Genomic DNA, 14983 nt, shown 5'->3' with positions numbered 1-14983 from the left:
TCAAGTCTGCTTTTCCTGCCTTGTGGTTCCATTTGAAGATGTTAGCTCTCAACTTCCTGCTTCTGCTGGCCGTGCTTGCTGATGATTGCTGTTTCCTCACCAGGATGAATTCTCATCATAATAAATTCATCTCTCTGGAACAGTAAGCCAAAATAAACTCCTTTCATAAGCTGCTTTTGGTTATGGAGTTTTATCCCAACAACAGAAAAATAACTAATACAGCCTACATTTCATTATGTGGCCCAGACTGGCTTTGAACTCGTGATCGTACTGCCTCTGCCTCCCTAGGAATTTACCACCTTACCAGTCTTTGCTGCTTTCTTCCTAAAAACCACTAGAGATGCTTTGTAGAGAAATCTCTGCTCTTTAAGTGAAGCCAGTTACCTAATTACAGAGTTGATTGGCTGTTGGGATCATGAAGACTAAGCTTTATGGAATTTTTATTTTGTTCTACTTTTTTGAGACAGAGTTTCTCTGTGTTACCCTGGCTGTCATGGAACTCACTTTGTAGACCAGGCTGCTCTTGAACTTGTGGAGATCTGCTTGCCTTTACCTCCTGAATGCTGGGATTAAAGATGTATGCCACCATTCCTGTCCAGCTGCTTAATGAAAGTTTAGTTGTTCTTTCTATGTGTCCCTTCCTAAACATGTGTTTCTAAGGTGTGGAGTGATGTTTTGCTATGTTTGTAAGCATTAGCCTAAGAATTGATGATGTTGGATAACTTCTAATGCTTTTACTTTTTGCCATTTTTTTTCTGTGATCAGGGTTGATAAAATCATTTGCTGAACTTTCATCTGGCCACCCTACTATTACTAGTTTCTAAGATTTCTTTACAAAATTTGGGGACACAATCAAATGCATGTTTTGAAAACATTAACTTTGAGTTGTATTTTACCTCCTTTTATTTATTTAAAGTGTATTTTAAAAGTCAAAGCTTTCAATTTTGATATATCCTAATTACAGTATATGTCAAATGGTCCTCCTACTGTTTAAAAATACTTTCTCATAATAAAATACCTTTTCTCACTTCTCTTCTAGGCATTGTGCAGTCTGAAATGCTAGAACTGGATTTGTGAACCATTTCAATTTCCACAGAAAATAATTTAACATTTTTCTGATAATCCAATAATATATCTCTATCATATGATTGAACAATATCTATTATAGATATAACTACTGCTCAAAACTTGCAGAGGAGCCTACAGATGAACACTTTATATCAGGATAGGCAAGAATTTTCTGTTTAGAACTTCATTAGCACAGCAAATAGCCTCAAAAATTGACAAATAAGGCTATACAAAGTTAAAGCTTCTACACAACCCAAACAACTATGAACTGAGTGAACAGATGGTCCAGAGAATGGGAGAAAACCTGGTACAGCCAGGATGGAAATCAGTGTGGATCTTCACAGAATCTTAAGGTAAAATTGCTCTCCAACCCAACTATATCACTGCTCACTCCAGGGCAAACAATCAGAAGCCTCCAACCACCGAGATACCTGTATATTGTGTTTACTGTTGCTTTTTTTAATAATAAGAGGAAATGATGTAACCTAAAAGTCTACCAAGATATAAACATAGAGTATCATTCAAGTCTTAAAGAAAAATAAAATTTGTAGGAAAATTAATGGATGGATAATATTGTATTTAGTGAGATATCCAAGGCTTAGAAAGTCAAACACAGTTACATAGGGCAGAAAACCCTGACAGCTCTTTGGACTGGAGAGGGAGGGGGAAAGGAGTGGGGGGAGGGGGAGAAGGGTGGGAGGAGGGGGAGAAGGGTGGGAGGAGGGGGAGGGAAATGGGAGGCTGGGAGGAGGTGGAAACTTGGTTTTTTTTCTCCTTTTCTCAATAAAAAAAAATTGCCAAAAAAAAGAATGTGACTCTTAGCTTATAATTTTACATATGTTTATTCATATTGAATAATGTGTAGAAACCAGGATGCAGGGAAAGGCTCATAAAATCCTGGTGGTGCAAGAGGCTTTAAAGGAGAGGATAAAGATGCTAACAGAATGAATGTGACATGGACGTGGAAGATACCATGTGGGATAGAAGGGTAGATGCTGCAGGAGCTCCTTCTGCTCCTTCAGCCAATAGCCTTTATGATACCAGCCCACTGGGGTGTGGTCTCTTATACTTTTAAAAAGCAGAAAGAACCGGGCACTCTTTCTTTTGCTTCCAGCTCCCATTCTGGTGGCTAGACTCTCTGTTTCCTGTTTGCAACTAGAGGACTGTTGTTTCAGATAGTCATCTGTCAGTTTTTCCCCTTAAATAAATAACCCCTTTTATTATCCATAATTCTTAACTGGTGTGGAATTGTTTTGAAGCTTCAAGTACAAGAGAATAAGAGGTAGGAAGAGGGGACAAAGGAGAGGTAGAGAGAAAAGACTCAACCAAAGGAAGTATGTATGGAAATTGCACAAGAAAACTTGTTTTTCACATAATACTTAATAAAAACAAGTACAAACTCACCTAGGCCACTATTTAAAAGAAAGAAACTTTTCATCGAAGATGAAATAATTGTATTTTAGCAAGGAAAAATATGTTTGACTTTTTTATCTTCTATTTTAAGCTTACGTTGGCTAATGGAATTTGTACACTTTTGCTCTTTCTTTTCTCTAGAGAGTCATCCATTCTTTATCAGTCTACATCTATAATGTGTTAAATTCAGCATCAACACATGCGTTTTGTTTTTATAAAAATATTGATTTTATTATGTATTTATTTGGTCTCTCTCTCTGCCTGTGTGTGTGTGTGTGTGTGTGTGTGTGTGTGTGTGTGTGTGTATGTGTGTGTTCACATATTCCTGAAGAAGCTGGAAGAGGATATCAGAGATTTTATGGAGCAAAAGTCACTGGCAATTGTGAGTCTTCCAGCAAAGGTGCTAGAAATTCAACTCCAGAACTATGGGAGAAGAGTAAGCATTCTCCACTGCTGAACATTCACTTTCCATCCATAATATCTTCATTACTAAAGATAATTTAGTCAATCCACTTCATTCATTCATATTTAATTTCTTTAACCTCTGAACTTAATTAGCTACTACTCGCTTATAGGATTCAGCTGCAACTAAAAACACATTTTGAGTCTAAATCTAGGCTGTTAAAATAATGCTTTCAAGCTTCGATTATTTGTACACAACAGAATATTTCTCATAGTTTTGAAGGCTGTAATTGCTTCTTGTATATTCACTTAACAGAACGATAAAAATGTCTGTAGTCTGTTTTCTATGGGTACTAATTTAGTGGCCTAATCACCTCTCAAAGACTCCCAACTCTCACCATCATCCTTAGGGATTAGGGTTCTAACTTGCATTATAGGAGGAAATGCACAGTGGTTGGGTTTATAGGACCCTCACCTCAGAAGTATCTACCAAGATTCTACCCTTATGTCAACTCTATTCTTACTACTCTAAGAAAACTCATTCATAGAGAAACAGAGGCCACATGAAAATTGGAGGAATACTTCAGTATTGCGCGAGTTTTACAATCATATCTAAATACCATGTATTATAATTTGCCCTTTGTCTTCATTCTTTTGCACAAATCTCCTATATAATATGCAGTGCTCCGTGGTAGAGCAATCATCTGAGACTTAAGTTCCTATCTATGTCTCTTTGTCTGGGATCACCACTTTTTCGTGGGGTTTTATTGGTTTTTCTATCTAGTAGAGAAAGCAGGCCCTTAAACTGTGCATTCCTGCCAGGCTTTAGTACTGTTTGACCACATATAATTTATTATCACAAGAGACAAGTGTGATTTCGCCATGTGTCATATATTTCTTTGATTTAGATAAGAAATAAATACTCTATTATATAGTATTGGCTTGAAAGATAGGTCTCATATTAGATGTTTTGTGGTGGTTTGAGTTACAAAATGTAGCAGGAAAAATTTGACTATTTTTTTTCTGCTTTACAAGATCTTGCAAACAGCTGAATTCTATCCAGGCTGTTAGTAAATGTTAGTGTACATATTAAAGAGTTCACAAATTTGTTGGTTTTAATAATAATATCTATACATTTCCTTGTGATGGGAAAACCACGGAGGACTTGAGATGATTTAATGATTCTGTGGTGATAATCACATCAGTAAGCAACCTAGCAATCTAAAGTAGCTAGCAATTAACTCTGACCAGTAAGATCCCCACAGGCATGAGGATCCTGTATTTACAGTAACAATTGCAGCTTCTCAGTTCCCTGAGGATTTGAATTTCTGAGTTCTAGAATATCTAGCTTTGTGGACCATTTCCACACCTGAAGCTTTTGTTTGTAGAAGATCCCACTCCTCTTCTGTGCTTAAATACACCACATTCTTTACCCTCTAAGACAAGATATCCTTTATCCGAGCCTGGATTTGGGATCATAAAATTCTTCGTGGAAACACGATGCTTCCTCTTGCAGCAACTGAGTTTATTTTGATCTGTAAATTCAAACTCTTCAGTCTTTAGAAAGATAACTGAATTACCTTTTTAGATAGAAATCATAGTTCTTATAAACAAAGTCATTATTCTCAGATGGAACCTGTAAATAAAAGAAAGAAATGGTTGTCAGAACACTCGAATTGTGTCCTTTTCAGAACCACCCAAGATTTGGTGAAGAAGAGAAGGTTTCTGAAGATCTAAACATAGGGGATACCTAAGAAAAGTCCAGCTTTCGAGAAACAGCAACTTCTCAAGTGTCCCTATTGTGTACTGAGAGCTATTGCTTGTGCAAGATTTTCTTTCCAACCAAAGCATTTGTAACCCATCACTTTGACATGTTCAAGGTTGGAGGTTACCTCTTGGATAAAGACACATTGTGGATTGAGGTACTTACCTGGACAAAGAATCCTCTTCTGCAAATGCTGTCTTTTATCTGAACAGGTAGAGAACCACCATTGTTACTTTTAGTGAAAATATCACTGGCTATGTGCATGTACATTGCTCTCCTTGACAAGTTGAGATGAAGCTCTCACTGGAAGCTATTGAGAAAAGGGAGAAAAAAGGGTCAGAAAGTTATGAGAGGGAGACCAGGTACAGATCTATCTATCAATGAGAGATTCTTTGCAGGGTGGATAGATTTTGAGTAAAAGGATACAAAATTGAATATATTTTAAGTTTTAGTAGTCGTCTCTATAAAATCCTGCTGTGATATATTAACTATTCAATAAAAGTCCATTATTAAAGAATGCTTGCTGAGAAAGGTGTTTGCTCAAAGTTAAGATTATAAAAATGAAGCAAAGTACAGTTTCTGGAGGAGAAATAATGAGTTGGAAAAACCAGGAAACACAAAGGTTTCTGCTAGAAGCTGGAGATAATTAGGGGGAATTTAATCCTTAACCAACTCTTGTTCTTGGCCCTGAGTCATTTACTTTTACATTTAAATTCAGATGGCTTTGAGACATAAAGACAATCATCCAGGCTGAGACAGCAAAAACAAGTCTGAGAGAAATTATGAATGTGAGCCTCTTTCCTAAATTACTAAAGAAACATTATTTATTACCATTAGCAAGACAGCTCAGTAGGAGACCCCAGGCTCCATCACCCTCTATAAATAGCTATAAATGAACTCAGGAGTACAACCAGGAATCTCCATCAACAACAAAATTAAAAAGAGAAAAATGGAAGGATGAGGAGTGTGTTTTGTCCTGCCTTTATCATCACACCAGCAGTAGGTGACATTCAGAGAGACATCCCAGCTTCCAGTCATCCTTTCACAGGAGAAGGAGCTGGTACCCAGCACATACAGCCTTTCAGAACAAGAGTGTTTTGACCATCTTTCCCTTTATTACTCTCAGATTCAAGGTGATGTCAGAATAATTGCTAAGTCTGGAGTTGGAGAGATGGCAGTAGAAGGGGTGCAGGAACTATCAGCATCAGTGATGTTATGGCTATCATGATGCTTTTGGGGGACTGGATTTTCAGGGGCTCACAAATACTTCCACTGCAGAAGATTCACAGCAGCCATGTAACATGTCTCAGAGCATTTGTCTCCAAGGAGCCTATAATATCCGTATTACATTTTGAGTAAGGGATTTTCCTTAATGACCATTTACTAAGGGCTGTTTTGCCAACCTGTTATGCAGTGGTACAGCCTTTAGGAAGTGACCACATACTATATCCCAGACACCATTACCAGATCTAGTACTAACACAGAGGTGTCTGGGACCCAGGCCTGGCATTAAAGTGAACTCATTGGTCAGTTTCCTCTTGTGGGAAAACAGAGGGAAAGATGAAAAGATTTGTCCTCTCTGGTCCTGAAGAGTTTCAGCAGTATCATAGACTACATCTTGCCTCCATTCTTTGCTTCTAAGGTCTCCCAGTCTTTGCTGATTTCAATTGTGGCATAAATCTAAATGGGGATAACACTGTATCCTTTTAGAAACAAGGCTGAATGCAGGCACTTAGCTGGTAACCTTTGTTTCCTCCATTGAAACAAGTTCATGATGCCTTGAGATTGGTCCTAGTATGCAAACACTAATATAAGTATGTAAGGAACATGAAGATTTAAGGGGATTTGGTACTACCCAATGGAAACAATAATTTTACAGAATTATATAACCACCTCCTCATCACAACTTCATATCCCCCCTTTATCTTGTATAACACAATGGAGCACAATTATTATTGCCTGTATGTGCACTCATTGGGGTCATCCACTGGAGCATGGGCAGCCAATGAAAGGCTACTTCCTATTTTTATTATTAATATAACACTTCTCCATTTATCATTTGCTAAGGTAAAGGAGGTTTTATAAATAGTTCTGTTCCTCAAATAACTTTGTTGAAAGAAAAATTCCCTATTTTAGGACTTATTTTCCCCTCTTCTCATCTATAAATTCTTATTGTTTCAAATTTCAAAGCCACTTTCAAATTTGGCTGGACAAATTAGGCTTATTTTATTGACATTTTATGCTGTCAGCTTTGGTTTAATTTTTCTTAGCCTCACTAATTCATGCACCTCTAACACTTGTACCTTTTAATTTTCTTTCTTTAAAGTTTTTGAGATGATAATATAATCATGACATTTCTCTCTTCCCTTACCTCTCCAAACCCTTCTGTGTAACTCTCCATGTTCTGTTTGAAATTAATAGCCTCTTTTTCATTAACTATAATTGCATGCACATACATATTAAATGGGTGCAGTGATTTAATATATATTTAATTGCATATAGATTGACATTCTTGCGAATAACTTGTTCAGTCTGTATAATGATGTTTGTATGTATGTTTTCAGGGCTAACCATTTGGTAGTGCATAGCCAGTCTGTGTGTTCTTCCCCGGAGAAGAGGATTTCTCGGTTCTCAGCATTCCTTAGCCCTCTGTAGTTCTTTGTATAGGGTTGAGACTTCATGGGAGTTTTCTTGCCCACTTTGGCATGTCTATGGGTGTGATACTTGTGGATATATCTCTAGTTATCTTTGTAGGTTTAGGGTTTTCAAATGATATTTTTAATGTTACTCACTGAGGTTGAGGGAGAGAACCAAAATGAGTATGCATATGCTTTATAAAATCTTTACCTGGACATTGTTATATGCATAGTATATTTTAATATTTGTGAAAAGCAATGACATACTTTATACTCAGAAGCATATATTTTATCAATAAGCTGCACAGGGAAAGTTTTAGATATCAATATCACAATAGCTGAAATGCTTGTCTTACTTCAATAAATTACATTGATTTAAAGTAGTCTCAGAGATTTATTAGAGTCCCAGTCATCCTAGATGGAATGTAATCATGGGAGGCATTAACTTCTGTACTTAGGAGCAAGCATAAATCTTTTCATAAGGAGGTAATTAAAATTCAGTCGGTGAATTGCAAATATTATGAGACATTTGTATACTTACATTGTTGGGGATCTGAGCAATTCAAGACATCAAACCTGCAAGTGCTTCTACACAGCTAAAACACATAGTCTATTGCTAAGGCTTAGGCATGAGAAAAACCAGATAAACAGGACTCTGCTCATGCCAAGTGCTATAGGAATTTCTACTGCCAGTAGCCTTTAAGTTACCAGTCCACTGGGGCATAGCCTCTTATACTATATATTGCCAATATAAAGTGCACATCCAGTCTCTTCTGGCTGTGGGATTCAGTTGCTGTTCCCTTTTTCAGCAGAGGATTGTGATCGGTGAGTCTATCCGTAAGTAAAGAACTCTCTATTATATTCAATTCTGAGTTAGTTTGGGATTTTTTTAAGCATCCTTCTTCAGCCCAATCTAGGACCCTATGGTAAATTATGATCTCACAGAGCTGCAATTTAACTTCTTGTTACTAGCAGTCTCCTCAAATACATTGCAAAGTGAGGCCTCATGTTGCAGCAATGTTAGCCAAGATTCTTGGGAGGATAAGCAGGATGTCCACGAGTTTAAGGCCTGTTTGAATTAATTAAAAGCCAACCTGTTAAACTTACTGAAATGTCTTAAAAGAAAAAAAAAAAAGAAAAGAAAATGAAAAAAGAGGGGGGCGAGTGAGGGAAGACTGAGGTTTTACCTCAGTACAAAAACACTTGCTAGTGCACATCAAGTCATTGGATTTGGTCTCAACAAATAGCAAAACCAAAATCTATAACTCTTTAAAAAGAAATAAAACTTCACATAAATATTTAGGCATAGATATGGAAATTAGATCAAATTTTTGCGTACTTTTTCACTAACCATAAATTGTAGTCCCACAGCCAAATATTAGGTGGAGCTTGGGGAGTCCTGAAGAGGAGGGGAAGGAAGGACCAAAGAAGACAGGGACACCATGAGAACAGAGTCCACAGAATCAACTGACCAGGACTCATGGGAGATCACAGAGATCAATATGCAGAGGGGCTGACCAAGGTCCTCTACACATATGTTATGTATGAATATCTTGGTGTTCTTGTGGGATCATAACAGTGGGAGCAGAGGCAATCTCTGAGTCTTTTGCCTTCTTGTGGGACCCTGTTCCCCTACTGTGTTACCTCGTTCAGTATTGATGTGATGGTTTGTGCCTGGTCTCATTGTAGTATGTTGTGCCATGTTTCATGGATATCTGTGGGAGGCCTTCTCTTTCCTGAGCTGAAGTGTAGGGATGGTGGATCTGGGGGAGAAGAGAGGTAGGGAGGGGAGACTGGGGGACTTGAGGGAGGGGAAATTGTAGTCAGGATGTAATATATCAGAGAATAAAAATAAATAAATACAAACCCCCATAAATTGTACAGTTGAAACCTATTTGCTTCAACCTTACACACAGCTTTAAAGTTTAATTTCTCATATATTATTGATAACAGATTTTAGTTCTTAGTACAGAAGAAAGATTATTTTTCTTTTCATAAAAAAGAGGGAAGGTGTTTGACTTGAGACTGAATCTTTATGGTAAGGTAAAATGAGGACCTTTTTCTCACTTGAAATATCCCTTTGAATCTGGTAATAAAGTAAAGCAAGATTAAATGAGTCTTGATCTCTATCATTTCCCATGCTTCTTCATTCAGCATTACATTAAGATGTAATGACATCTGAAATAGCCTTTTTAAAAACCACCAATCATTATTTAATTACATATCAACTGCAAGCAAGCCTTATGCCAGCAAAGGCGTAAAATGAATAAGCTAGTACACCAGAGACACTTTACAGCTTTCCTAAGGAAGGGCCTGGCATGGTGCTAAAATGCAAAACACCCCAACTGCAATTTAATTAAGACTGCTGCTGCCTTCACTGTGTCTAGTTCTCTGTCACGCTTACCACAGGAGGTTTTGGCTCATAGATAAGGGTAAGTGAGATAGCAACTCCATTGCTGTGTGTTCAGAAGGAAATATCAATTCTCTTTTGTGTATGTATATATGTATGTATGTATGTATGTATGTATGCATGCATGCATAGCTGTCATCTATTTCAGAAAGCCATTTCTTTTATCACAAAGTAATTGATATTTATGGGATGCAAAGAAAAAAAATTTTTAAATATACAGAGCAAAAAGTGAATCTTTTGGAAGTGTGTCTGATCATTGAGTGAGTATAACTTGAAGAACACAATTTAACTTTCACTGAGCTAAAGGAAACACAGAAGCTTCCTTCAAAACTAGACTGAAGAGCACAAGCATAAGACAGACATGGGTGGAAGCCACATGCAATATATTTAAAGGGAACTAAGATTTTAGGGCACAAATGTGAGACAGTTTCACATGCATCAATATTGTTCATGTACAAAGAAATAGTGCTTCACGTGTCTCAAAACATTAGACTCTGTAAATTTGTTGATGGTTCCTTGCTAAGATCTGATCATTCAGTGTGAAACTGTGGATAAATTGCAAACGAAGCTTAATGTCCTGAAATAGTCCAACAGAGTTTATTATTCAGTCTGAATGTAAGAATGACATTGCTAGCTTGTGACCTTAAGTAGTGATTACTTGGTCTGAGAATGCTAACTCAAGATTTCTTCCAAAGTAATGCAAAGTCATGGTCATTACACAATTATAAGCTTGATCTTGGTAATTGTATTATTTAGCTATTAAGAAGAAAACTGAGAAGATACAAATCAACTCAACAAGAAATACAAAAGGAACGTTTATAGGCATCTGTCTAACCACTGAAAGAATGCAAATAGACAGAATTCTGCTAGCCACCTTCATTTACAGTGTCGGCATAGAACTGATAGACACCCTTATTCTTATTTCAACAGGAAGCAGATACTGGTTATTGCTTTCAGTTGTGAATAATGTATACAGTTACAAAATAGGTCCCAAAGAGTCAGTGTGATAACCCAGAAGTGTGATTCAGGTCATGTTATAAAACATTTTATGTAAAGAACACAGCTAGATAGAACATATTTTAAGTATTTTAGCTAATACTACTGACTTCATAAATAGCCATTGTAGAGCTGAAATAGTCAGAAATAGCAAAATTGGAGACTGTGGTTGTATTTGGATAGAATTATTCATACAATTTAGGATAAACTGGACGTGGCTAAAGGCCATGGTTTGCCACATCCTGCACTGGAATGTGGATCCACTGATGCACAGAATTTCCCCTCCTGCCACTTCGAAGGATCGAGAGTTCCTGATCATCCAAATTATTCAAAGCTTGAGTCCAGTTTGGAGGGAGAGCAGCCTTAACTGCAACTAATATCTGCTCTAAATCTATTCTGAATTTGTGAGTTTAGGAGAGGGAATTAATTAGCATCACAGCTAAACACTTCAAATTCCAGGTGAATATATTTTTATATTTTTTCTCTGCTTCTGTATCATCACCAGAGTGCAGCTGTAACAGAACTAAGGAAAAAATGGACAAATAGAAAATAGGCTTGCCTGCCAGCCTTATCTGTCTTTATTTTTCATGATTTGCAAAACAAATTTAGTATCATATGGTTTTCATGAATCAGAACTGAGTCTAAGTTTTCTGTCTCTTAGTCATGATCTTGCAAAGCTGAGATCAAAGAATTGACTGAGATGAACCCTTCTCGGGTACATGAAGTATTCATCTAAGCTCTGATATTTCTTGGCAGAGTTCAGTCCTGGTGCATTTATGGTCAAAGTTCCATACCTTTCTACCTTATCTATTACTTATTATCAGACAGAGATCACTGTGGGTCTTGTGACTGGGGCCTCCTTCATAGATCCTTCCCACATGTGTATGTATATATATATATATATATATATATATATATATATATATATATATACACATATACATATATATATATTTAGGATTCAGTCACTTTTAGCTATTTATCTTGTTGATTGAATGAGGCTCTTCCCACACAGATAAAATCTTGGCTTTCTTCTGCCAGACTTTACACTAGTAAATGTCCACTTAGTAATTGTTACTCTTAGAAATATTTTAAAATTAACATTCCTTTAGCATTCTGAAGTATTGGTCTGAATCACTCAGTTAACATTAATGTTCATGTAAAGCATCTTCTGAAATTAAGGTTAATATTTGATATAACAAATTATACTTCATTGCCTTTAATGAAATACTGTAAGAATAAGACCAAAGTCATAAGTTGGTATTTATTGGAAAGAAAATCCTAAATTAAATAAACAAAAGGCATTTACTGTGGATTGCTGTCTTCCTGACATCTCAGGGCTCTTGAACTCATGAATTCACAGCAGCTGTGGCTACCTGCCAGGAAGGAAGCGTCATTCTCTGATGGCTTGCCTACTGGTAGAATTCTCACATGATGGTGAGTAACCCTATCCAACCCTATCCACCTGAGCATTATAAAGTGGACTTAGTGAAATATTCCTCTTTCCAAAGATGTGTGATGTAGGTGGATCTACTATCTGTCTGTTGCTTTCATTGGTTAATTAATAAAGAAAACGGCTTGGCCTGATAGGTTAGAACATAGGTAGGTGGGAAAGACAGAACAGAATGCTCGAAGAAAGAAGGCAGTGAGACAGATGCCATAGCTCTCCTCTTTGAGATGGACACAAGCTAGAATCCTCCTGGTACGCCACCGCCTCGTGGTGCTGCACACATTATTAGAAATGGGTTAATCAAGATGGGAAAATTAGCCAATAAGAGGATAGAGATAATTGGCTAGGCAGTGTTTAAAAGAATCCAATTTGTGTATTGTTATTTTAGATATAAAGCTAGCCTTGCGGAAGCTGGGTGGGAACACAGCCCGCTGCTTCATACTACAGATGTGAACTTAGAAGGGGGATGTGTGAGATGGCCTTTGGGGGGTCATTTTTTATTCACCCCCATATTCACACACACATATAATTCTCAAAGAATAAAAATTATAATACGGTAAAAATCTCAAGGGAATGGATTCATACATTAAATTAATAGTGTCAATGACAGAGACAAAATACAATGATAATAGGAAGTAACAAATGACATTGGCTGTTGATTGATGCCAGTGGCAATTGATGTGAATCCAGATTCTAGAATGGGGACAATTAAGAAAGCATACGGAATATAGAAGATGTAGCAATGTAATGATTTCACATCATTAAAGCCATAGTCTCAGAGATGATAAGCTCTAGTGGACAATAAACAGGGGGATAAATGCATGCCCTTCTGATATGTTAGCTAGGGAATTAAAATAAAAACATAATAAGAAATTCACATTCTTACAAATGGAAACATACATTTGTTTCTTCTTTAGAACCAATCATCCAGTATCATTTAAAACGAAGTGAGGAAAAATACTTGTGGAAGTAGCAATAGAGACATTCTTTATACAATTCACATATCCATGCAATAAGGCACTTTGTGCCTTCCTGGAGGAGGATGTATATCACCGGGGGTTGGTGTTGGTGTTTCAAAAACCTTCCAGCATTCCCAGCGGGAACTTTGCTTTCTGTTAGTGGTTTAAGGTTTGAGCACTCAGCTTGCTGTTTTAGCCACCATGCATCTCTGCTGCTCTGTATCCCTGCTGTGGTGGTGAGGGCCACCTCTCTTATCCCTCTGGAAGCATAAGCCCAAATAAACCCTTTCTTTTGTAAACTGATTTGGTCACGATGTTTCATCAGTGCAGTAAAAGTACAGGTGACTTAGGATGTAACTCAACGGTAGTGAACTAGATTAGCAAAAGCAACACCTTATGTTCAGTGCAGAGTACTGAAAACTGAAGAAAACCCAAAGCTGTGTACTAGAAGAAAGCATGCACTGGAAGAAGGTGTGTACTAGAAGAAGGGTGTGGAAAGAGAAGTCAAGTGTAAACTGAAATGTCTTACTCAGAATTCTCCTCTTATTTAGGTAATGACACACCTGAAACCTTGATGTAGGATTCCTCTCTGTATGCTATGAATATGTTTTTATTACCATTGGTTAATAAAGAAGCCACTTTGGCCTATGGCAAGGCAGAATACAGTCAGGCTGGAAAAAGATATAGAGCGAGACAGTAGGCAGAGTCAAGGAGTCTCCATGTAACTGCCAAAGGAGAAAGATGCTGGAAACTTGCCAGGAGACCATAACCTTGTGGTAATACATAGATGAACAAAAATGGGTTAATTTAAGATGTAAGTGCTAGCTAAAAATATGCCTGAGCTATTGGCCAAACAGTATTGTAACTGATATAGATTCTGTGTGATTATTTGAGTCTGAGCAGTCAAGAATGAAGACCCATCTCTGTTTACAAAAACCCAGTTTCAGCATGCAGCCATCTTTCACAAAACTAAGAAGCTGTTAATACCTTTAAGATAAACTGATATTCAGAATCATAGGTTATTTTCTAGTTTCATCCAGATTCTTAAATCAATTCAGATTGAATTCTTCCCTCAGTTTCCATGGTTCTATCATTGAAATTTAAAGAGATTTGCACTAAAACAATGCCAAAAAATGGTGATTAGGCCCACATACACCTTTGTAGCTGTCTTTGGAAGTCTTCTGGAAATATATCCATCTACTTAGTCTACTGTTGTACCAGGGCTCCTGATAAGACTCTAGTTCAGGTAGTGAGAGATTGGCCTCCTAATTAACAAACAAATGCTTCTGTACATTGTGACTTTAACCAACAAAACCAACAATGACAGCAATAGCTTAATGGAAAGACTGAGATCTCAGAATTGAAGCCTGAGGTGTACTGTGTACAGAAATCAAGGAAAGCCATACTACAGTCCTTTGCAGTCATAGCATGTGGTCCAACTGAGTTAAGGTTGTAGACAGAAAATGAGTGACCAGCACACCAGGTTTCCCCATAACTGATTGGATTCAGCAGTTATAGTTTAGTGTGAGTTTATTTGTCATTTTATGGACATTGCCTTATTAGTTATATATCTTTCATGTTATCAAATACTTTAATACCAAAATTATTTTTCTGAAACTTTAATGGATTTTTAAAAGGGATCTGGCCCTTGTAGAATTGAGATGATGTGGAGATCATAATGTTTGGCTATTTGCAAATGACTTCATTGACACTTTCATGTCAATCAAATTAAAATAACAGTGATTTTATACATATTTACATATTTATATTTGTTCCAGTAAAGGCCTTGTAAAAATACTAATTTTGAATGATAAGACCAAGTAAATACTTTATTAGTCATTTAAATGTAAATCTAGAAGACAATGACATTGGAAAGTAGATTTA

The 14983-nt window shown here is 36.9% G+C and overlaps 1 long non-coding RNA gene across 2 annotated transcripts in view; it reads left to right on the top strand.

Annotated features, from left to right (window-relative positions):
* The window catches only part of LOC121433715, a 50544-nt gene extending 48827 nt beyond the window's left edge, over positions 1 to 1717 (top strand). For both annotated transcript variants that reach the window (XR_005972351.1, XR_005972350.1), the window contains one exon: positions 1040 to 1717. This is a non-coding gene — a long non-coding RNA (uncharacterized LOC121433715). The remainder of the gene's footprint in view (positions 1 to 1039) is intronic.
* The last annotated feature ends 13266 nt before the right edge of the window (positions 1718 to 14983 follow it).

The sequence above is a fragment of the Microtus oregoni genome, unplaced genomic scaffold, assembly GCF_018167655.1.
Source record: "Microtus oregoni isolate MIOR12 unplaced genomic scaffold, Mior012 000040F_ref0000088, whole genome shotgun sequence".
Taxonomy (NCBI): Eukaryota; Metazoa; Chordata; class Mammalia; order Rodentia; family Cricetidae; genus Microtus; species Microtus oregoni.
The sequence above is the reverse complement of the archived record's forward strand: the minus strand, read 5'-3'. Positions and strand labels throughout refer to the sequence as shown.